The 22743-nt window shown below is 46.1% G+C and overlaps 1 long non-coding RNA gene and 1 other non-coding gene across 2 annotated transcripts; both read left to right on the top strand.

Annotated features, from left to right (window-relative positions):
* The first annotated feature begins 5312 nt into the window (after positions 1 to 5312).
* On the top strand, positions 5313 to 5419 carry LOC127487916 (U6 spliceosomal RNA). Its single transcript, XR_007915194.1, has one exon. It is a non-coding gene; the product is annotated as a U6 spliceosomal RNA (small nuclear RNA).
* Positions 5420 to 13213: 7794 nt separating this feature from the next.
* LOC103345192 (uncharacterized) lies at positions 13214 to 18559 on the top strand. The gene is made up of 3 exons (XR_515178.4): positions 13214 to 13378; positions 15056 to 15129; positions 17473 to 18559. It is a non-coding gene; the product is annotated as an uncharacterized lncRNA (long non-coding RNA).
* Positions 18560 to 22743: the final 4184 nt, after the last annotated feature.

Genomic DNA, 22743 nt, shown 5'->3' with positions numbered 1-22743 from the left:
AGCTACTGAACCTTGCTGGAGCCCTGCCTGCATTTCTCCCTCTTTAAAAGAGATGCTGATGGGAGGATTACGCCTTGTGATGAAGCCTCACGCATGTGGGGCCAGTGTTGTGTCTCAGTGAAGCCATGGCTTGTGCCAGTGTCCTGTAGCAGAGCACAGGTTCAAGTCCTGGCTGCTCTGCTTCTGCTCCAGCTACCATGCCCACCCCAGAAGTATTTCTTAATCAGGACAAAGACACTAAATACAAATAAAAGATTAATAAAATAATCTGCAATCAAATTAAAACATCTTGCTTATTAAGAGACACTATAAAGAGACTGACATGACAAACAGCCAGTTTGGAAAAATATTTAGACACATGTAACTAGTAAAGGATTAGTAACCTTGGGGCTGGTGGAGTGGCACAGCCTGCAGTGCTGGCATCCCAATGGGCGCTGGTTTGAGTCCTGGCTGCTCCACTTCCAATCCAGCTCTCTGCTGTGGCCTGGGAAAGCAGTAGAAAATAGCGTAAGTCCATGGACCCTTGCAGCCACGTGGAAGACCCAAAGAAGCTCCTGGCTCCTGCCTTCAGATCAGCTCAACTCTGGCCATTGTGGTCATTTGGGGAGTGATCCAGCAGATAGAAGACCTTTTACTCTCCCTGGCTCTATCTCTGTCTGTAACTCTATCTTTCAAATAAATAAGGATAAATCTTTCAAAAAAAAAAAAAAAAAAAAAAAAAGGATCGATAACCCAGAATACGTAAAGAACTCTCGAAAAATACAGACCTTCTACTGAACAATGAAAAAACAAATGTGGAAAATCACTTCTCAAATGGAAATATCTAAATGACCCAGGAAAACAGGAAAAACAGGAAAAAGTTGCTTAATGTCATTAGAAAAATCCAAATTAAAATTGCAAGGAATGATGGATGATTGGAGCAGTGGTTAAGATGCCACGTGAGACATCCATATACCATACCAGAGTACCCGGGTTAAAGTCTCAGCTCTGTTTCAGATTCCAGCTTCCGGCGGCTGTGCACACTGAGATGCAGTAGATTGTGAGCCAAATAGTTGGGTTCCTGCCACCCACAATGGAGACCAGGATTGACTTCGCAGCCCCTGGCTGTTGTGAGCATTTGGCAAGTGGACCAGCAGGGGGCGATCTCTCTCTCTCTTTCAAATAATTAAAATAAATAATTTTTAAAATTTTACATATCTTTTTTTAAGATTTTTTTGACAGGCAGAGTGGACAGTGAGAGAGAGAGAGAGAGAGAGAGAGAGAAAGGTCTTCTTCTACCGTTGGTTCACCCTCCAATGGCTGCCGCGGCTGGTGCACTGCAGCCGGCGCACCACTCTGATCTGAAGCCAGGAGCCAGGTGCTTCTCCTGGTATCCCATGCGGGTGCAGGGCCCAAGCACTTGGGCCATCCTCCACTGCACTCCCTGGCCACAGCAGAGAGCTGGCCTGGAAGAGGGGCAACCGGGACAGAATCCGGCACCCAGACCGGGACTAGAACTCGGTGTGCTGGCGCCGCAGGCGGAGGATTAGCCTATTGAGCCACGGGCGCTGGCCTTTTTTAAGATTTTTTTATTTAAAAGTCACAGTTACAGAGAGACAGAGAGAGACAGAGAAAGAGAAAGTCTTGCATCCACTGGTTCACTCCAAAATGGCTACAATGTCTGGACCTGGGCCAATCCAAAGCCAAGAGCTACGAGCTTCTTCCAGGTCTCCCATGTGGATGCAGGGGTACAAGGACGTTGGTCATCTTATGATGCTTTTCCAGGCCATTAGCAGGGAGCTGGATTGGAAGTAGAGCAGCCGGGACACAAATGGGCACTCATATGGGATGTTGCATCCCAGTTGGTGGCTTTCCTTGCTATGCCACAATGGTAACCCCTAAATTATCTTTTTTTTTTTTTTTGACAGGCAGAGTTAGACAGTGAGAGAGAGAGACAGACAGACAGAAAGGTCTTCCTTCCGTTGGTTCACCCCCCAAATGGCCACTATAGTCAGCGCTGCGGCAGGTGCGCTGCTTTGATTTGAAGTCAAGAGCCAGGTACTTCCTCCAGGTCTCCCATGCTGGTGCAGGGCCCAAGCACTTGGGCCATCCTCCACTGCCTTCCCAGGCCACAGCAGAGAGCTGGCCTGGGAGAGGAGCAACTGGGACAGAACCGGCGCCCCAGCCGGGACTAGAACCCGGAGTGCCGGCACTGCAGGTGGAGGATGAGCCTAGTGAGCCGTGGTGCCAACCTAAATTATCTATTTTTAAAAACCCAGGAATGGACTCTGAAGGTTAAAATGTGTGACAAAATCTCTACCTCTGGCATAAATTATTTTGGTATAGATGTGGCAATTATTTAAAGCATGTATAATTTCGATCAGTTGTCAGCATTGTGGCACAGAGGGTTAAGCCACCACTTGTGATGTAGGCATCCCATGCGAATGCTAGGTCAAGACCCGGATACTCTACTTCTGATCCAGCTCCCTGCTAATGCACCTGGGAGAGACAGCAGGTTATGGACCAAGTGCTTGGGTCCCTGTTACCTGTATGGGGGACCTGGATGGAGTTCCAGACTCCTGGCTTCAGTCTGGCCATTGCAGCCATGTGGGGAGTGAAAAAGCAGATGGAAGATCTCTCACATTCTCCATTTTTCTCTCCCTTTCAAATAAATAAATAAATCTTTTAAAAAAATCATCATGTCCATATAATAGAAAAAATAGCAAAGAGCCGGTTTCCTAACCTTTTCAAAATAACGGGGAGGTGGGCATTGTTCCAACCTCTCCCCCAGTGAGCCCCGCCCTCCTCGCCCAGGGAGAGTGCTGCCCACAGCTCCCCGAGTTGAGGATGGGGGCGGGGGGTTGCTCCTGTTCTTCATTGTCATCACCATGTGGTGTTTGTGTCTTGGTGACATCTAACCTTTGTGTCTGTTTAGGGCCTAGTGTGATATTTCAACACATGAACATGCACCAACCATGTCAGGATCAGATCAGGGTCAAGAGCACTTTCAGCCCCTCAGACATGTGCTGGGACCCTATGAACTCACTTGCAGTAGTGAGTCTGAGATCCATTTAAGCCGGTGGTGTAGACAGTTAGCCCCCCGTACGAGGATGACCATACCTGACTGCCCCCCACCCTGTCTCCCTGTGTAATTCTATGCTCTGTGCCCTTGCTCCCCCGTCCCTTGCTCCTGTGACCTCTCTCCCATGCCCTTCTTCTGGGAGGTCCATTTTTCAGCTTCCAGAAACGAATGAGATTATGTGATCTCAACTTTTGGGCCCCTCCTTCCTTGGGGAATGTCCAGTGGGAATGGACGACACCCTGTAGTTGACCGTGGCTTCCACTTGGGTGACCTTCCTCACTCTTCTTGGTCTGGGGAAGCCGCCTGCCACATTGGACACTTCCCTAAGTAGAGGCTCAGAAAGCAAAGGTCTGGATGGCAGCCGGGGCGGGGTGGGGGGGCGCTGAGACTATCGTCAGTCCAGAGAGGGAGCTCAGGAGTGGACCCCTGCCAGGCAAGCCCTGTGATGACTGTAGCTGCCATGTGTGAGGTTCCTTGGGCAGTGCGTGTGTTTCCTGTGGCACTGATGGGGATTTCAGTGTTGTGCTGCTGAACCGTTTCCCTCTAAGACCTGTGATGCTGCTGATTGTGCACAGTACAGTGGTTTTGTTGTGAGAGAGAGGGAGAGATGGGGAGAGAGAGAGGGAGAGGGAGAGGGAGAGGGAGAGGGAGAGGGAGAGGGAGAGGGAGAGGGAGAGGGAGAGGGAGAGAAAGAGGGTGAAAGAGAGGGAGAGAGAGGGGGAGAGAGAGAGATCTGCCCCCTACTGGTTCACTCCTAGATGGCCCCAGCAGCCTGGACCAGATCAGGCTGAAGCCTGGAGCCAGGAGCTTCACCCAGGTCTCCCATGTGGGTGCAGGGGCCCAGGCACTTGGGCCATCTCCCCCTGCGTTCTCAGGCCATATGCAGGGAACTGATTGGAAGTGGGGCAGCCAGGACAGGAACTGGTGCCCATAGCTGATGCTGGTGCTGCAGGCAGTGTCTTTACCTGCTGTGCCCCGACACCGGCTCCAACACAGTGGCTTTCAGGAGGACATGCATTGCGTCATGAGAAATGACAAGCAGGCTCTGATAAGCACTCAAACAGTGGGATTGTCTTTGTCAGAATTAGCCTAAGAAGCTCACAGCTGGTGTATTTGACCTGTGTGTTTTCTTCAGTCATTTTCTGTTGAAGTTAATTTGGTTATTGTTAAATTAGTTTAAAAAATATTGAACAGTGAGAGAAAATGTTAATCTTTTTAGAAAGTTGGCTAAACAAGAATCTGCACTTAATTTCTGCTGCAAAAAGGACTCCAGTATTATTGCTATGGCAGCTGCCTCTCTCTGTAAAGTCCGTTTCTATAAACATGTATCCAAATAAGATTCTTACCGATATGTTGAGCACATTTATGTATTTTTTTCATTTTTCATACAGTTACTATTTTTATTATGTCCTGCAAAATTTTTAACAGGTAGTTCCTGAATATTTAAAAGATGATCTTGGGCTTGCACTGCGGCTCACTAGGCTAATCCTCCGCCTTGCGGCGCCAGCACACCGGGTTCTAGTCCCGGTCGGGGTGCCGGATTCTGTCCCGCTTGCCCCTCTTCCAGGCCAGCTCTCTGCTGTGGCCAGGGAGTGCAGTGGAGGATGGCCCAAGTGCTTGGGCCCTGCACCCCATGGGAGACCAGGAGAAGTACCTGGCTCCTGCTATCGGATCAGCGCGGTGCGCAGTCCGCAGCGGCCATTGGAGGGTGAACCAACGGAAGACCTTTCTCTCTGTCTCTCTCTCTCACTGTCCACTCTGCCTGTCAAAAAAAAAAAAAATGATCTTGGCTTCTCACCCACAGTCAGCTTGTATATATTTATTAGTCAATTATACATTGACATTAATTCAGAGGTGAAATCCTGTCAATTATTTTTTAGTATTTTCCACGTCTTTGGCAGAAAAATAAAGCTCTCATCTTATATATTAGGTTTTTTTCTACAAATCAAATTCAGTAAAGTTACTTATATTAGACAGTATTTCTTTAAATAATAGAATGATTTATTTTTATGAGATTTATTTATTTACTTGAAAAGCAGAACTGGAGAGCTTGAGAGAGAGAGAGAGAGAGAGAGAGAGTTTCCATCTGCTGGTTCACTCCTCAAGCAATGGCTGGGGCTGGGCCAGGCCAAAAACCAGGAACAAGGAGCTTCTTCTAGTACTCTCACCTGGATGGAGGGCCCCAAGCACTTGGGCCATCTTCCCCTGCTTTCCCAGGCACATTATCAGGGACTGGATTAGAAGTGGAGCAGTGCTCACTTCGGCAGCACATATACTAAAATTGGAATGATACAGAGAAGATTAGCATGGCCCCTGTGCAAGGATGGCATGCAAATTCATGAAGCATTCATATTTTTTTTCAGGAGGCTTAGGGATAATTTTTAAATGAAAGGAAATTAGACTTCTGTTACTAACTTTTCTTGACAGTTTTATTGAATATGTAAAAGATGGGTTGAAATACATGCATGTGAAATTCTACACTGAGGGCTCTGAGCCAGGGAAGCAAGGAACAGTGCACATGGAAGTGAAAGAGAACCCAAAGAGTGGCGAATGTGATTTTTGATATATATTTGTAGAAGCTGAATCTTATCCTTCAAGAACTATTGTCATTGAGGATTATTGATTTCAAGAGAATTAAAGAAATCCTGCAAGCCTGCTGTTTCTGGATGGATGGGGGATGGTGCAAGTGGTCTTCACAGCATCTTGCAGGATCTATTCAGAAGAATAAGATAGGAGAGAGTACCTGTCTCACAAAAGTGAATTTAGACAGGCTAGAAAAAGCATGACATAGGGCATTTTTTTAAAGTTATCTCATTGAATTGTCAGTGACAGTATTTCTGTTGTACTTAAACATCTTTTGTGATGAGAAATTTTGTTACTGAAAATTTCACACTATGTTAATAAAGCAAATTTCAATATTTCGTGCTTTTTAAAATATTGAATAACTATATAAAGCGTCCACAGTAAAAATTAAAACTAACAAAAAAATAAAAAGAAGAAGAAGAAGAAGAAGAAGAAGAAGAAGAAGAAGAAGAAGAAGAAGAAGTAGTAGTAGTAGTGGTGGAGCAGCCGCTCCCTAATGTCATATGGGATTGGGGAGTTGCTGGTGGTGGCTCTACCCACTATGCAACAGCGCCAGCCCTGGAATGATTCATTTTTAACATTGTGGAAGCAATGACTCCATCACCGCATTCAAGATGGAATTCTGCCCCTTGTGCATCCATCTGAGCCGCTCCCCCCTTCCTCCTGTCCTCCCATGCTCCTCTGCACCACTGGTCCCAGTCAGCCACATGTCACAGAAGGGACTCATTGTGATCGGCTGCTGGTTATTATTATTCTGGGTCACTTAAGTCAGCATGGCCAGAAACAGACCCATATTGTTTTATGTATTAGTAATTTGCTCCCCTTCTTGCCTGTGTAGAATTGTTGGACACACCACAATTTCTCTATCGTTTACCTTGGGAAGGGACATGGGACTTGTTTTTCCCATTGATCCTCTCCCTAAAAAACAAACAAAACACCCGAAACGTAAAATCTCCATAAAACTTCTCAGTATGTCCTTGCATTTTCCAACTCCATGCCGAATTCACTGGGGAAAACTCAAATTGGGAGTATGCCTACACTTTTCCAAATATGTAGAATTCTAAGCATTTTGGGGACTCTTCAGAAGAAAAGTCACTGATGGGAGACATTTGAGTTTAGCTAAATGCCACCAACTTCCTATGAGACCACTAAAGCATGGAACACCTGAAAGACTGACATTTTACCAAACTGGGTGTATCTTTATCCAGCCATCTGTGCATCCACCCCTCTGGGCATCAGCCCACCTTATTGTGGCTGTTACAGGTTCAGTTTCAGACTTCAGTATGCTGCTCCAAAATATCAACATAACTGTCATGAACTAGTAGTCCATGTTTCTTTATACGTTTCTTCATTAAAAGTTATAAGAAGACTTAAATATTATATATAGTTATATATAGGAAGACATGTAAATATTAAAGGTAAGTTTGCTTTGCAAAAATGTGGATATGAAGCCATAATACTGATCTGTAAATGAAGGAACTGCCTAATCCCAGGGAGGAGTGTGATGAAGAAGGACTCCTGCACGGCACTGGGCGCTGGCAAGGGTGGGGCCCGTGGGACCCTCGCTCTGTGATGCCCATGCCACAGCACCCACCAGGCTGCTACCACGCAGGAACTGTGAGACCTGAAGCAGTGGGCCGCCCTGCCTCACTGAGAGGTAGGATCACCTTGGGGAAGCTTGCTGATTCTTTGGACTGAAATACTGTAAGTGGTTGGAGACCTCTCACAATTGCACAAATGTCATCATCGCACATATTCCCTCTCTGGCCTGGCCATTTTCATTGTATGCGTGATTGCTTGGGAATTTCTTGGAAGTTGCTCAGTGTTGCTGGCTCCTTGCGAATCTCTGAATTTGCCATTTTCTTCTGGAGAACTGGCCTTGCTGGGAGAATCCAGCAGTAGCACATGGGTGTCCGTGGAGTCATACAGAGCGTGATGGGGGCATCCCGGCACCCTGCAGCTGCACTCAGCACTCGAAGCTGCCCTCAGAGCTCCACGTGGACCGCCTCCTGCCAATTTGAACAAGTCCCCTTGCACAGTCGTTACGTAGAAGTGTTTTGTTTGTCTCAACACTGCTTCTCTGGCTCAGGTGCTCTCTAGAATGCTGTTGTGTAATCTCCGAGTACTTTGTAGCTTCCCAGCTTCCTTCACTGTGGATTCCTATGTGAAGTCTGTGATCAGAGAGGAATTCCCTATCACGACTGTCCCATTAGCTTGCTTGGTGAGAGCTTCACAGCCCCATTTAGCCCACTGTAGCTGCTGTACCTGCCATGCAACAGTGCCGACCCTCAGGGGCTTGCATTAATTCATGTGCTTCATATTGATGATACTGATTTCTTAAAAGATTATCTATCTATCTATCTATCTGAGATGTAGAGTTAGAGAGACAGAGAGAGAAATAGATACAGAGACAGACAGAGAGGTCTTTATCCACTGGTTCACTTCTCAAATGGCCACAACGACCGGAGGTGAACCAATCTGAAGCCAGGATTCAGGAGCTTCTTCCAGGTCTCCCACGTGTGCTCAGGGGCCCAAGCACTTGGGCCATCTTCCACTGCTTTCCCAGGGCATAGCAGAGAGATGGACCAGAAGTGGAGCAGCCGGGACACAAACCAGCACCCGTATGGGATGCTGGTGCCACAGGTGGAGGCTTAGCTGGCTTTACCATACCATGGTTCTTTAAGGAGATGTTGTTTCTCCAATATATACTGGGAGACTGTTGAAACTCACTGAGAGAAAACACACAAAGTGTGGCAGCCCTGGTGTGACCGGGCACTCGTGGCATTGTGAAAGGTCATGTGTGTCCCCATGGGCCTCCAGGGCCTCAGCAGGTACATCCCAGGTTGTCCTAGCACCGCGTGCTGACCCCTCTGAGGATTCCACTCTGGGGTGTGCTCAGTCACTGTATCCGGCTGTCACTCTAATTTTTCAAGCAATAGTTTGCACTGTAGCATCCACTCCCTGATGGATCTAAGGGGGCTTTTGATTTCTAGTTTGTTCATTTTTTTTCTTGATGTAGACAGGAATGACCATTTCCAAGCTCCTTACAAGTCTGATCAAAGTCCAGAGTACGGCTGCCTTGTGACTCTTAGATTCCCTGCATGAACGCAATTAATGGTGGGGATGGAAGCTACTCCTGAGAACACTCCACTCGTTTTAGTGAGAATCTCAGCAAGACAACTCTCTAGTCTCAGTGATACACCCGCATGACAAGAACGTCCCTTCACACAGCTAAAGTAAACCTTAAATCTTGGTGAGCTCCTTGCTCTTCCTATTTGCCCACCCTCAGGGATGGGGACAAGGGGCAGGGACACTGCTCTTTCCTCTGCTGGGTGCACAGTGAAAGGAACAGCCCGACGTCCTCTTTGCCCTTCCAGGCTGGGATTTCCTGTGACGACATTGGAACAAGCGGTCTCTGGATGCTCTGGTTACCCCTGCCATTTGGCAAGGGTTTTGGCTGCTCTCGGCGTCTGATCACCATGTACAGCTTTTGAGGGGGGCCCTCTGTTCTGGGAGGCCAGCACATGTGTCTTTCCATGGCTTAAAATGAGCACCTGACTACACGCTGTGGAGCCGCACTTCTGGGTGGAGTCGGGGCGGACTCGGGCTTGGGAAGCACTGTGTGCCCTCTCCTGAGTTAGCTGCTCTGTCTTTGGTGCTGGTGCCTTCTCTGCCGCCTGATCTTATTCTGACATCAGCCTCCTCTCTTTCTGTGGTCTGGAAACATGAAGACCTGATTTGTCCGAACTGTTTTTCAGTTCAGCAAACGTGCAGCTGTATTTAAGATCACTGCCTTGCTGTCCACTCTGCCTATAAAAAAAAAAAAAAAAAAAAAAAAAAAAAAAAAAAAAAAGACTGCCAAAGCATAGAGAATTCTGAGATAAAACAGGAGGAAAAGACCTGAGCACCTGGGCTTGGTCTGATTGGGAAGCAGTGAGGAACCAGATGACAGCTTCCCAAGCGATAAGGAGACACATCTGCTCACTCTCATCCTTAGCACTCACTGTCAAGACAGACGTTTCCTTCTCTCTATGTTAATCAGTGCCTGCAAACCTGCGTGCCCCCTACATTCCATGTCGCGTAGTGTCCCTGGTTGGGGCCAGAATTGCCTGACTGTTCCTTGTTTGCAGGGAGGGAGTGTATGTGTTAGAACAGTACACAGATTCATGAGAGCGTTTGTGGCCAGGTGATGACCTTGTGGCCAGAGTGAATGCTTCCTTGCACGAAAAGGGAACTGCAACAAAATCTCCTTGGAACTTTCAGGCGCAGAGATTAGCTAAGGCAACAGCAAGCGCTGCTGAAGTGAGGAAGCGGAGGAGTGCACAGATGCCCAAATTCAAAGTTATCTGGCGTAAGTTGTATCTGTGGGAGCAGAAGTGGACCCAGAAACAGCCACTGCTGTGTAAGCCAGGGAGAACATGTCTCTGGATTTCCATTCTAGCAATCCCAGGAGGACTGTGTTTTACTCGTGCTTCTATTTTTTAGTGTATTTAGAATCAATTCATTAGTTCATATTTCTCTATTGTTAGGCATTTTTGGTAATTATGGTGGCAGTTATGGGAGGTAGGAAGATAATGTGTCTCTTTATAAGATGATTTACATTATTTATCTCATAATTCTCCCTTCATTTAATTTTTTTTTCCAACAGGCAGAGTGGACAGTGAGAGAGACGGAGAGAAAGGTCTTCCTTTGCCGTTGGTTCACCCTCCAATGGCCACCGCGGCCGGCGCGCTGCAGCTGGCACACCGCACTGATCCAAAGCCAGGAGCCAGGTGCTTCTCCTGGTCTCCCATGTGGGTGCAGGGCCCAAGCACTTGGGTCATCCTCCACTGCACTCCCGGGCCATAGCAGTGAGCTGGCCTGGAAGAGGGGCAACCGGGACAGACTCTGGTGTGCCGGCGCCGCTAGGCGGAGGATTAGCCTGTTGAGCTGTGGCGCCGGCCTTTTTTTTTTTTTTTTTTTCTTCATTTAATCTTTTAAAGATTCATTTATTTATTTGAGAGTCAGAGTTATAGAGGAGAGAGAGAGAGAGAGAGAGAGAGAGAGAGAGAGAGAATCTTCCATCTGCTGGTTCATTCCCCCAGATGGCCACAATGACTAGGGCTGGTCCAGGCCCAAGCCAGGAGCCAGGAGCTTCACCTGGGTCTCCCAACGTGGGTGCAGGAGCCCAGTACTTGGGTCATCTTCAGCTGCTTTTCTTAAGTCACCAGCAGGAAGCCGGATTGGAAGTGGAACAGCCAGGACACGAACTGGCACCCATATGGGATGCCAGTGTTGCAACCAGTGGCACTACCCACAGTGCCACAACACTGGCTCCAATGCAAATGGAGGCCTAGAGAGTTGCTGCAAACCACTGGGATCAGGAGAGGGTAGAAGCAGCAGGGAGAGCATTCGTGGTCACAAACACGGCTATAGAGAATGCTTGCCTTGCCTCTGGAATCTGATAGCTAGCCTTGTGTGACCTCAGCCAACATAGATGAATTTTTTGAAGCCTCATTTTCATCACTCACAAAATGCAGTTTCTCAAAGTACTTTCTTAAAGGTAAAACGTGGTGAGACATTTAAAGTTAATGTCACAGTGATGAATTTAGGACTCAAAGCCATGCATATTTTTAGGATTCCAGTCTGCTTCCTATTGGGATTTGAGACCTTAGCCCAATCTGATACACTAAGAACTCAAAAGAGTTTCCATAACTGGTCATGAGGATGTATACTATATTTTGAACAAGCATAATATCCCAGAATCTAAATTTACAAGGTAAATACAATTTTCATTGCAAAAGTCAGTTCTCCTGTGGCATTTACCAAATGGTCTTTTTATGAAAAGCCAAGTTCTAAATTTTGGAAATGTGTCTGTGGTGGAATATTCCCTGTGAGGCAACCCAGCTCAGGGACAAGAAAATAAAAAAAATTTATAAAAATGTATGCATGTATGATTTGATGTTTAGTTTTGTAGAATGATCAAGAATATTGCTGTTAGGGTCAGTTGAATGCCTGCTTAAGCATTTGGTTTTAGCTTTTAGCTCTTTGACCTCGGGCAAGCTGCTCAATCTTTTCTGTTTCCTCATCTGTGATGATTAGAACGCTTACCCCATGTTGGTCAGCGTGAGCGCTGACTGACACTGAAGTGTTGATGTACAGGATATATAAGGAACGAGACTTCCTGGCAGCTTCCCTGGGTTCTGATCTTTAAATGTCTCCGAATTGTGGCTGAAATTCACCAGGAATGTGGCCTGTTAATCTGGGTGCCCATGTATCTCTTCATGTTTGATTTGGAATAGGAAAATATTTTTTGCCATGCGAAAAAACAGCCCCAGATTTTGGAAAAAAAAATAAGGGAATTTTTATTTAACTTTACTGAATAATGTGTGTGTGTGTGTGTGTGTGTGTTTGAGAGGGGGGGATACTTTCTGTGTTAGCAAACAGATATTTAGAAGTACCCCATGATTCTAAATCAAAATACAACCTGCACTTGTACCAGAACACCACAACAAAAAGTGGAAACCACATTTAAGTTGAATGCACCCTTACCATATGCCAACTCTAAGTCAATTACTTTACGTGTGTTATTTTATTTAGTGCTCACAACACAAGCTGCATTAGATACCATGATTGCTCTCACTTTCTAACAGGAAAAGTGGTGATAAGTGCTGGGGTTTCCCCCCCCAGAACGCTTTTGAGGCTTAATTCCTTAATACAGCAGTCTTGGGAGGTTAGACCTAGGGCAGGTATTCATGTGGGCGGGGCCCTCCTGGATGGATTAGTGCCGTCTCCCAGAAATGGGTTAGCCACCCTGAAAGTTAAGCCCCTGTTCTTCAACCCTGAAGCATTTACCAGAAGCTGACCACATGAAGCCATCCAATCTTGGGCTTTCAGGCTCCAGAACTCCAAATGAAAATGTCTCTTTTACTGATTGTTATTATTACTTATTGTTTTTATTTACTTACTTTTATTATTCTATTAGAGAAGCAGAAAGTGCACTACGACAATTAAGGAGGTTCAGTAACTGTCCTAAGATAACATAGCCAGGATGTAGCAGGTTAATTTCAAACCTAGTTACTCTGCTCAAAATCCGTAATTAATCACTGCGCCATATTTTGCTATTTACTGTGATTGCTATTATTCCATGAATTATAAGCCCTTCCTAAAGAAGCTCTCTGGTTTAGCCTCTTACAAACTAGAGTTACAGATATTAGAGAAATGCCTTTGCAAAACGGATTTTAATGGGTTCCGTCTCAGTTCACACATTTCTGAGTCAGGAATCCCAGATCCGGCTGCAATTTGTCTGCAGTCACACACACAGTGGGAATCGAGGCTTGACTGTAAAATTCTGAACTGAGCATAGGGAATCCAAAATCTATTCTTGAGGCAACGAGTTCGCAGTTTCTGCCGGGATGCCCTGCACCGCACCTGCCCGGGGCATTTCCTCCGAATGCCTAGAGAGCCAGGAGTGTGGCCGCTGACCGCTGAGACAACGAATACCAGCCACACCCGAGCCAGCCCGGGAGGGCCGCAGTGCTCGCAGGGACCAGCAGGGGGCGCGCGCCGCCCGGCCCCAGGGGAGGGGGCGGGGCGTGGCGCTGGGCGCTTCCAGTTCCGGCGCTGGGAGGAGCTCAGCCGCTGGCGCAGTGGACGCTGCTGCAGGCAGTGGGCTGCTCCCGGTGTCTCCGGCTCCATCCTCTCGGAAGCGCCGCCGCCGCCTGCGGACCCTGCCGCGAGCTCGGCTTTCGTCCGGTGAGGCTGTTTCAGAGCTAGGGGCGTCGCGGGGAGGAGCGGGGCGGCCGAGGTGGCCGGGCTGGCGGGCGCGGGCGCGCGGTGCCTCGCGTCACCTCCACGCCAGGGCCATGGCCGCCTCCCCGCGGCCCCGCGCGTGGCCTCGCTCGCTTCCCTCCAGCGCCGCGGGGCTGCCCCTCGGTTCGCCTCGCGGGGAGAAGACAGCGGGGGCCAGCGCGGGGCGGCCGCCCGGGCCCCGGCGCTGACGTCAGCCTGGCGGGGCGCGGGGCGGGGCCGCCGCCTTGGATCCCAGCCTCCCTTTGTTCTGCGGCCCCTTGAAAGGGCGGCTGCTCGGGCGCCGCGGCCTCCCGTGAGCTTCCGATGAAAAGGGATCGTTCGATCGGAACAGCTCGGGAATCTCGGAGGCTGCTTTGGGGCAGTCTGCCATTTGACGAGGCTCCACATATTAACACTAGCGGAACACCCGCGACCGACTGATGCGTGCCGTGTTCTGTACTATTGTCTCTATGCTTTTCTTTTAGGGTTTCGGAGCACGTAGCTAATAAATAGCTGCACAGTCTTCCTCTTTAGCCTGAGAACCGAGAGTAGTGCTTTTAACGAGATTTTAATGTTGAAGCATCAAACGAGAGTCGCCAAAAAAAAAAAAAAAAAGAATTAATATGGCTTTCCTACACCGTTCGTGCACCTGCTAGTTGTAAAGGCATGTTTAGAAGGCAGAGGTAGCCTTCAGAATAGTTCAGAAGTTCTCTGCTGCAGAGTGCTCTTTGGGCAGGAAGAATAGCATTTTTTTCTTAAGGCTGGTGTCTGAGCCTGAAAAACTAATTTGCTTCTGAAACTGATTTGCGTTGCATATGTTGGGCACGCCTTGTCCCTTCCTCCTGTGTCTTAACTGCAGCCTTTGGGGCCCATTGTATTTTGGAATTCAGAACCATTGAGGTTTCATCTTTATGTGTTAGACAAAGAGGAGATGTGACACCCCTGGGTACACGGAGTGGAGGGGGCGCTGTTATCCCATATTGCTATTTATGCAGCCGCCCGAAGTGAATATTCACTCCAAGTGGGGATTAGCAGAAAGTATAAATAGCTTCAGGTCAGATTTTGCCATCAGGTGGGTTTTGTGCTAAACCTGGGGATGCTTCTTTTCATTTTCAGAGATTCCCGCGTGAGAGTGGCAGCTAAAGGAGTTTATAGACCTGTTGTAAAAGCTGATTGTTGAGGTTTTGCTGTGTGCCAGGCAGTGACTAAGATTTGTGTCTTTGAGTCTCACAGCAAATCTGAGAGGTGATTACTATTCCTGTCCTCTCTGAGACGTGAAGAGCAGGGCTTGTCCAGGGTCCAGTGAAGCTGCAGGTTTATGTACGTAGTTCATCACTCACTCTTGACCGTATGCTGTGTGTCCATATACAAAGGAAGACCCAAGAATTTGGTATTTGTTGCCTACTCAGTGCTTCCCAAGCACTGTTGGAGGTACTTGGTTGGGCAGAGTGCCATTTAGCCCCTCACAGCCTTACTGGTTCTTTCTGTATACTTGAAAAAAATCTGGGGTTCATTCAGGTGAGCTCGCTGTGAAATGAACTGATTCAAATGACGGGGTGAAGCCTGCCTGTTAAGACATTCATATCCCTTCCTTTGCTTGCTGTTTTCAGACCAATCAGAACTGCTTGTTCTTCCCCACAGATTGGCTCAACTCTTACACCAACTGTCTCTATTCCTCTTCTACACTGCAAAGAACACTTTCCAGGAGTTTCCAGGTAATACTGCTGATTCCTTCAAGGCCCAACATAGTGCCTGGCATATGATGTTCCAAGATGTATCTGAATAAATGTAAAACATTTTCTTAGAAATTTGAACTGTTCAGAAACTTTCAGAGCCCTTATTTCTTGAGTTGACCAGATGTAAAAAATGGCACATAATCATATAAATGAGCCAAAAGCTGGCATATATGAGTGTTCTAGTTCATAATTTAGCTTTTCAACCTAGTAGCATAGCATCATCCTCCGCTGCCCAGTACTAAACAAATGGATGCAAAAATCCCAATTTCCCCTGGTTTCTCTAAGTAGATATCTTAATATATGCATAGCAGGTTACAGAGTATTGTATTACTTTTATTTACTGATTAGGTAGCTAAGAATTTTAACCGTTTTACAGAAGGGAGAATGGTGCACTGTTAAGTAACTTGCCTTTGTCAACAGCTTCACTCAAAAAAATAAAAACACAAACAGACTTAATCAAATGTCTTGATGCCCAGATGTCATAACAGTGTAGTCTCTTACTGTTTATTACAGCATCACAGTTGGATGGCCCGCTGAAATATTGCTTATCTAGTCACTTAGTAGTTTGTGGAGTTTGACTTAAACTTCCTGATAATTAAATTTTTGTTTTTATTCTGAAGGCCATGGGAGTTACCAAAATTTACTTTTCAGATGTCGAAAGACGTTTTTACCGTTTTAGAGGTGCTGTTGTAGGGGCTGGTGTTATGCTGCAATGGGTTAAGCTGCTGCTTCAGCACCGGCATCCCATATCTGAGTGCTAATTTGAGTCCTGGCTGCTCTGCTTCTCACCCAGCTTCCTGCTAATGTGCTTGGGAAGGCAGCAGAAGACGGCCCAAGTCCTTGAGCCCCTGCCGCCCATGTGGGAAATGAGGGTGGAGCTACTGGCCTCAGTTTAGCCCAGATCAAGCTGTGACAGGCTTTTTTGGTTCTTGTTTTTTAGATTGATTGATTTATTTGACAGAGTAAACAGAGAGAGGGAGAGAGTGATCTTCCATCCACTGGTTCACTCCCCACATGGCTAAGCAGCTGGGGCTGGGCCAAGCCAAAGCCAAGAGGCTAGAACTCCACCCGGGTCTCCCACACAAGTAGCAGGGGCCTAAGTACTTAGGTCATCCTGCACTGCATTCCCAGACACATCAGCAAGGAGCTGGATCAGAAGAGGAGCAGCTAGCACTCGAACTGGCCCTTACATGGGATGCTGGCATCACAGGCAGTGGTTTAACCCACTGTGTCACAGTGCAGACCCTACAATGTTTCTAATGAATAGTGTTTATTCCAGGCATTGAGAGCAGGCCACTTTATTTAGGCAGTGCCATAGAACACAAAGTGACTTATTTTTAAAAATAGATTTATATATTTGAAAGACAGAACAAACTCCCATCTGCTAGTTAATTCACCAAATACCCACAGTGGAATGGCTTAGCCTGGACCCAGGAGTCAGGAATTCAATCCGGGTCTCTCACATGGGTGGCAAGAACCCAGTCACTTGAGCCATAGCTATTGCCTCCCAGCGTCTGTGTTAACAAGAAACTGTAGTCAGGAGTGGAACCAGATACCACATGTAGGAACCCCAAGATGGACATGACCTGTTTCTAACTCCTTTCGTTAAAGCTTCATTATTTTATCATAAGGTTATAATACCTTCTCTTACCTTCCACACTGTGATTCTGACTTTAAATATTTTAAATCCCATTTTGTGAAATTTTTTTTTTTTTTTGATAGGCAGAGTGGACAGTGAGAGAGAGAGACAGAGAGAGAAAGGTCTTCCTTTGCCGTTGGTTCACCCTCCAATGGCCGCCGCTGCAGCCGGCGCACCGCGCTGATCCGATGGCAGGAGCCAGGAGCCAGGTGCTTTTCCTGGTCTCCCATGGGGTGCAGGGCCCAAGCACCTGGGCCATCCTCCACTGCACTCCCTGGCCATAGCAGAGAGCTGGCCTGGAAGAGGGGCAACCGGGACAGAATCCGGCGCCCCGACCGGGACTAGAACCCGGTGTGCTGGCGTCATTTTGTGAATTTTAACCCATTATGTCCCATTGTTGTGTATGTAGGACACCTATAAAGACTTAAAGGGAGCAATAAATATACCACTTAGGTTAACTTTGAAATAAATAATATGTCATTGAAATATTCATACAATTGAAACTTGGGACTTAAAAGATTAACATAACCTTGTGAAATAATTTGTGTCTTACAAATTTAGTGACTAGTAAACTGTATTGTATTAATGGAAAATGTGTATTATGAGAAAAACCATGCATGGACTTCAAAATTATTTTGCATAAAAATAAATTTGTACTAACTTACTATAACATGTCTGAACAGAACCTAGTTTGACAAAAGAAGGATAAGACATCAGTTTGAGAAGAGCCCTTATCAGAGCAACATGAATTCAGCTAAGATTGAAGCAAGAACAAACATCAAATTTATGATGAAGCTTGGGTGGAAGAATGGTGAAATCATTGATGCTTTACGAAAAGTTTATGGGGACAGTGCACCAAAGAAGTCAGCAGTTTACAAATGGATAACTCGTTTTAAGGAGGGTCGAGAGGATGTCGAAGATGAAGCTCGCAGTGGCAGGCCATCTACATCAATTTGCGAGGAAAAGATTAATCTTGTCCGTGCCCTCATTGAAGAGGACCGACCATTAACAGCAAAAGCAATTGCCAACACCATAGACATCTCGATTGGTTCAGCTTACAAGATTCTGACTGAAAAGTTAAAGTTGAGCAAGCTGTCTGCTCGATGGGTCCCGAGATTGTTGGGCCCAGATCAGCTGCACACAAGAGCGGAGCTTGCAAAGGAAATTTTAAATGAGTGGGATCAAGATCCTGAAGCATTTCTTAGAAGAATTGTAACAGGAGATGAAACGGCTTTACCCGTGCTGTCCTGAAGACAAAGCACAATCAGAGCAATGGCTACCAAGAGGTGGAAGTGGTCCAGTCAAGAAAAAAGGTCAAAAGGTCATAGCAACCTTTTTTTTTTTTTTTTTTTTTTTTGAATACTCAGTGCATTTTACTTGTTGACTTTGAGGGCCAAATAATGATATTTGTGAGTTGTGAGAGTATTTTGAAACTATTACTCAAAGCTTTAGTGGAAAATTGGCCAGGAAAGCCACATCAGAGAGCCCTTCTGCACCATAACAGTGCTCCTGCTTATTCCTCTGACCAAACATGCAGCTTTGCTAGTCTGGATTTGATTCCTTTGACTTCTGTTTGTTTCCTAATGTTAGTAAGGCTTAAAAAGCCCATTTTTTCTTCACTTAAAAATGTAAAAACAGACTGTATTCACATAGTTAAATGCCTAGTATCCTCAGTTCTTTAGGAATTGTCTAGATGACTGCTATTATCCCTTGCAGCTGTATCTTGATGTTGATGGAGCTTATGTTGAAAAATAAAGCTTATATATTTTATTCTGTCGTTCAACTTTTTTACAAACATTTTTGAGCTCCCACACACACACATATATATATATATAGGTATATATTTTTGAATTTGTATTTGTGAAACTGGGGTGTTACTGGCTGAGGTGTCTATTCATGACTCTTAACATGAGAACCAAGAGATGTGTAAAAATGTCAGCAAGCTACTGCCCTAACATTCCTAATAGGGTCCGTGGCCTGGGGCCTATCATATTGACCACAGAGTCCCCTAACAACAACTGTGGGAAATTCTCCCCACAGAAGGTGAGCCCACACTTAACCATTCACCTGGGGATACAAACTCAGCTTTTGATCTAGTTTCCTTGGTGGCAGAAGGATTTGCAGGCCAGTTTCCTGCACTAGGTGATTCTCAAACTATTGGATATGTTCAAGCCTACAGATGTAGCTAATCCACGTCTCATTCAGGCCTAGTCTGTGGGGCTCCAGCTCTAGCCAGAACAAAACACTTCCAATTTGCTGTGAAATATGTAGCTTTCAGTGTCCAATCTCAAATGCTGACCTTTGCAATCCCCAAAGGACATTCCAAATGTAGTGGGTCATTCCTGTAGCCCATTTCCATTTTCCTCCATGCAGATTCAATGACACTGTAGGACTCCAAAGGCTTAGGAAAAGCTGGTCTTCGTTTCCTGTGAATAACACATACCACCCGTCCAAGCCAGAACTCTAGTTTACGTGCCTCCGTTGGGAGTTTCAATGAGGAGATCTCATCAAGATTGAGATTTAGGTGACCTGAAACAGTGTAGATTATATGTAAACATAGATAAGCAAAGCAGAATGTTAATACATAAATACCAAAATATAAAACAAAAGAATAACATACTATCTTCTATCTTACATATGTACACAGGAATGTGCTCTCTTACCAGAGACCAGTGGCCACTCATTGAATGGCAAGAATGGGAGCCAAAAAACCTAGCAGGGTCCATGGTTGCTACTGTGAGGTGGCCTTTCCCTTATCCCAAACACAGGGGAAATGCCCTTTGAGCAGAATAAGACCATGGGCTCTAATCCTCCTGTCGGGAGCTGGAATGTTGCCTTAAACTAACAGTGTGAATGGACCCCAAGAGAGACACAAAGTGTGGGATCCTGGTTTGTGTGTGGGGTTCTGGGTTCTCCCAGTACATGCAGAAGATCTTGTTCTGAGTCCTCCCTGTGCTTTAGGAACAAGCAAGTGCTTGTAGGGTAAGATGGCACTAGGCGGGGCCGGCGCTTTGGCAAAGTAGGTGAATCCTCCGCCTGCGGCCCTGGCATCCTGTATGGGTGCTGGTTCTAGTCCTGGCTGCTCCTCTTGCAGTCCAGCTTTCTGCTGTGGAGTGGGAAAGCAGTAGAAGATGGCCCAAGTGCTTGGGCCCGTGCACACACATAGGAGACCAGGAAGAAGCACCTGGCTCCTGGCTTTGGATTGGTGCAGCTCCAGCCATTGCAGCCATTTGGAGAGTGAGCCAACAGGAGGAAGACCTTTCTCTCTGTCTCTTCCTCTTACTGTCTGTAACTCTCGCTCAAATAAATAACAATCTTAAAAAAAAAAAAAAAAGATGGCACTGGGATACAGGGATACAGGGATAGTGGCGTTAGACAATGAAAGCTACGCATTGCAGAACCAACCAGTTCTGGATTCTGACTAGAATGGAGCCTTGCAAATTAAGACTGATAGTCCTGGATTGGAAGCACCTGGGAATAAGTACTGCATGTTTAATTGAGAAGCTTCCATTGAGAAGATAGGATTGGCTTGCCAACCCTTCTGACCACCAAAGCAACTGGCCCACTAAGGGAAGTAAGTCAAAAATCAAGTGTTGGGCTGTTTTCCCTAATTGAGTAGATGGTGAATATGACCAAAGTAGGATTCAACTTGTATGGGGAAACAGCTGGTGTTTGAGTTATATGCATTGAAATATCCTCAGGGCACCTGAAGGGAAAGACCCCAGGCTATAGTCCTTGAAAGGGATATTAAGACAGAAATTTGGTGATATTTCTATCCACCTCTTGGTTCTCAATGCTGGTGTGAGTCCTGGATAGTCCCTTCAGCCAACACTAGCCTGGTTTGAAGAATGTTAATAGAATCACACACATCCAAAATACAGATTTATAAGTATGTACACAGAAAAATAAGTACCCAATAAATAAGCAAAAGCATTAGGAGTATAAAATGGGATATAATAGGAATATACTGTGCTTAAAGTCCAGATTGTTCTGAACTCTCAGGTTGCTGATGGGAGTCTGCATGGGGTGAGATGATAACAGGCTACAGGGATAGCCCTCCTTTGGAGTTTCTTGTGGGTGGTTGGATGATTCTCAAGTTCAAGGATTTGTATCAGATGCTGAAAACGACACATTCCACACCAAGCTTTTTTTTCCCCCTAGTTCTAGGTGGTTGTAGATGAAGCCAGATGAGGCCTGGATTAAGAAAATTTGAGGGCCAGGTTCCTGAAGCATATGTCATTGAGAGGCTTCCAAGGCAGGGATGGGACTGCCTACCCATTCTGGCCATCAAAGTGGGTGGACCACTAATTAAACTGGATCAGAGCTTGACTGCTGGGCTGTAACTACTCAATGGGTAGATTATTGGAGTCATGTTAGGGCTCAGCATGCTGGGAGAGACAGATCATTCAGAAGAAGTATTGGGAAATGTGTAGTGAGTGTTCCCACAACACCACAGTTACAGAGGTGCCTCAGACAATGGGCCCTACAGAAGCTCTGAGGCTACCAGCTTGGTAATATTTACCCTCATCTCTTGGTTCTCAGTGCTAGTCTATGTCATGAACAGTTACCTCAGCCAATTGCCTGGATCAATAATAAAGTATGTACACTGGAAAATATTCACAAATGCATGCAGGAAAAAATAGAAATTAAACATTTTGATATGCATAAATACACAGAAATTTATTATGTTTTGCTTCATCTACCATTGTAGAGGAAAATATCACTAGGCTTACGTACAGTATAAACATACCCACAAAACGTGTAGGTATATAAAGCAGAATATTAACATAAATATCAAAATACATATTTCTGGCATAAAGCTGAAAAGAGCACACTTTCATATACACATAGTTTTTCCATAAAATTTTTTGTTATTTTTTAATTAAAATACTATATTATTTGAAAGAGAGGCAAGAGCTTTTTTTATTTATTTATTTTTACTTATTTATTTGAAAGAGTTAAACAGAAGGAGAAGCAGAGAGAGTCCTCAGTTGGCCGCAATGGCTGGAACTGTGCCAATCCGAATCCAGGAGCTAGGAGCTTCTTCCAGGTCTCCCACACGGGGGCAGGGGCCTAAGGACTTAGGCCATCTTCTACCACTTTCCCAGGCCAGAAGCAGAGAGCTGGATTGGAAGTAGAGCAGCTGGGTCTCAAACCAGCGCCCATATGGGATGCTGGCACTGCAGGCAGTGGCTTTACCTGCTGTGCCACAGTGCTGACCCCGCAAGGGCATTCATGCTAGCAGAATCATGCAACACGAGGGAAGAGGGGGCATAGCAGGAGTTTCCAGAGTTCCAGGGAGTTCCTCAGAGCCAGTTTCTAGGGACCCTTGCCTCAAGCACCAGCACAATGCCCATTTAACCAACAAGACCAAGTGCCTTAGCCCTCTTGTGAGGAGCTGGGATACTTAGAATATCTCTCTGGATTAGAACCCTTCTTTAGAACTGCCAAAGGAGTCACATATAGTGGAGGCCTGGTTTGTGTGAGTGGTGTGGGGATCTCTCTGGAAATGAAAACCAGCTTGTTCAGAGTTTTTCCAGCGCTCTGGCAGTAAACATTTGTGGGTAAGATGGCATAAAACCACGTGGATGGCGTTGCTAATATTGGAGTATCCTCTCCTCTTGGCAGTTGGGAGATTCCCAGGGCCCAGATTTGAAAGTAACACATTCCATGACGTACCAGTTCTCTGTTCTGAATGGGACCCGAGATTTGAAAAATCTGCAGGTCAAATATCTGAAACATACTCTGTGTTTTGGGGAATTTCTCACAGAACAGGTGCCAACCCTGTCTGGCCACCAACATAAGTGATTCAAAGGAAACCAGGGCAAAAGTCCAGTACTGGGCTCCATCTCCCCAGTTGGATAGATGATGGCTGTAGCCAAATTAGGGCGCAGCTTGTGGGGACAGACATTTCTTGCAGAGTTGGTGTTTGAGAACTGGCCAGTGAAGATGTT

The sequence above is a fragment of the Oryctolagus cuniculus genome, chromosome 19 (genome assembly GCF_964237555.1).
Source record: "Oryctolagus cuniculus chromosome 19, mOryCun1.1, whole genome shotgun sequence".
NCBI lineage: Eukaryota > Metazoa > Chordata > Mammalia > Lagomorpha > Leporidae > Oryctolagus > Oryctolagus cuniculus.
This window is presented reverse-complemented; position numbering and strand designations above follow the sequence as displayed.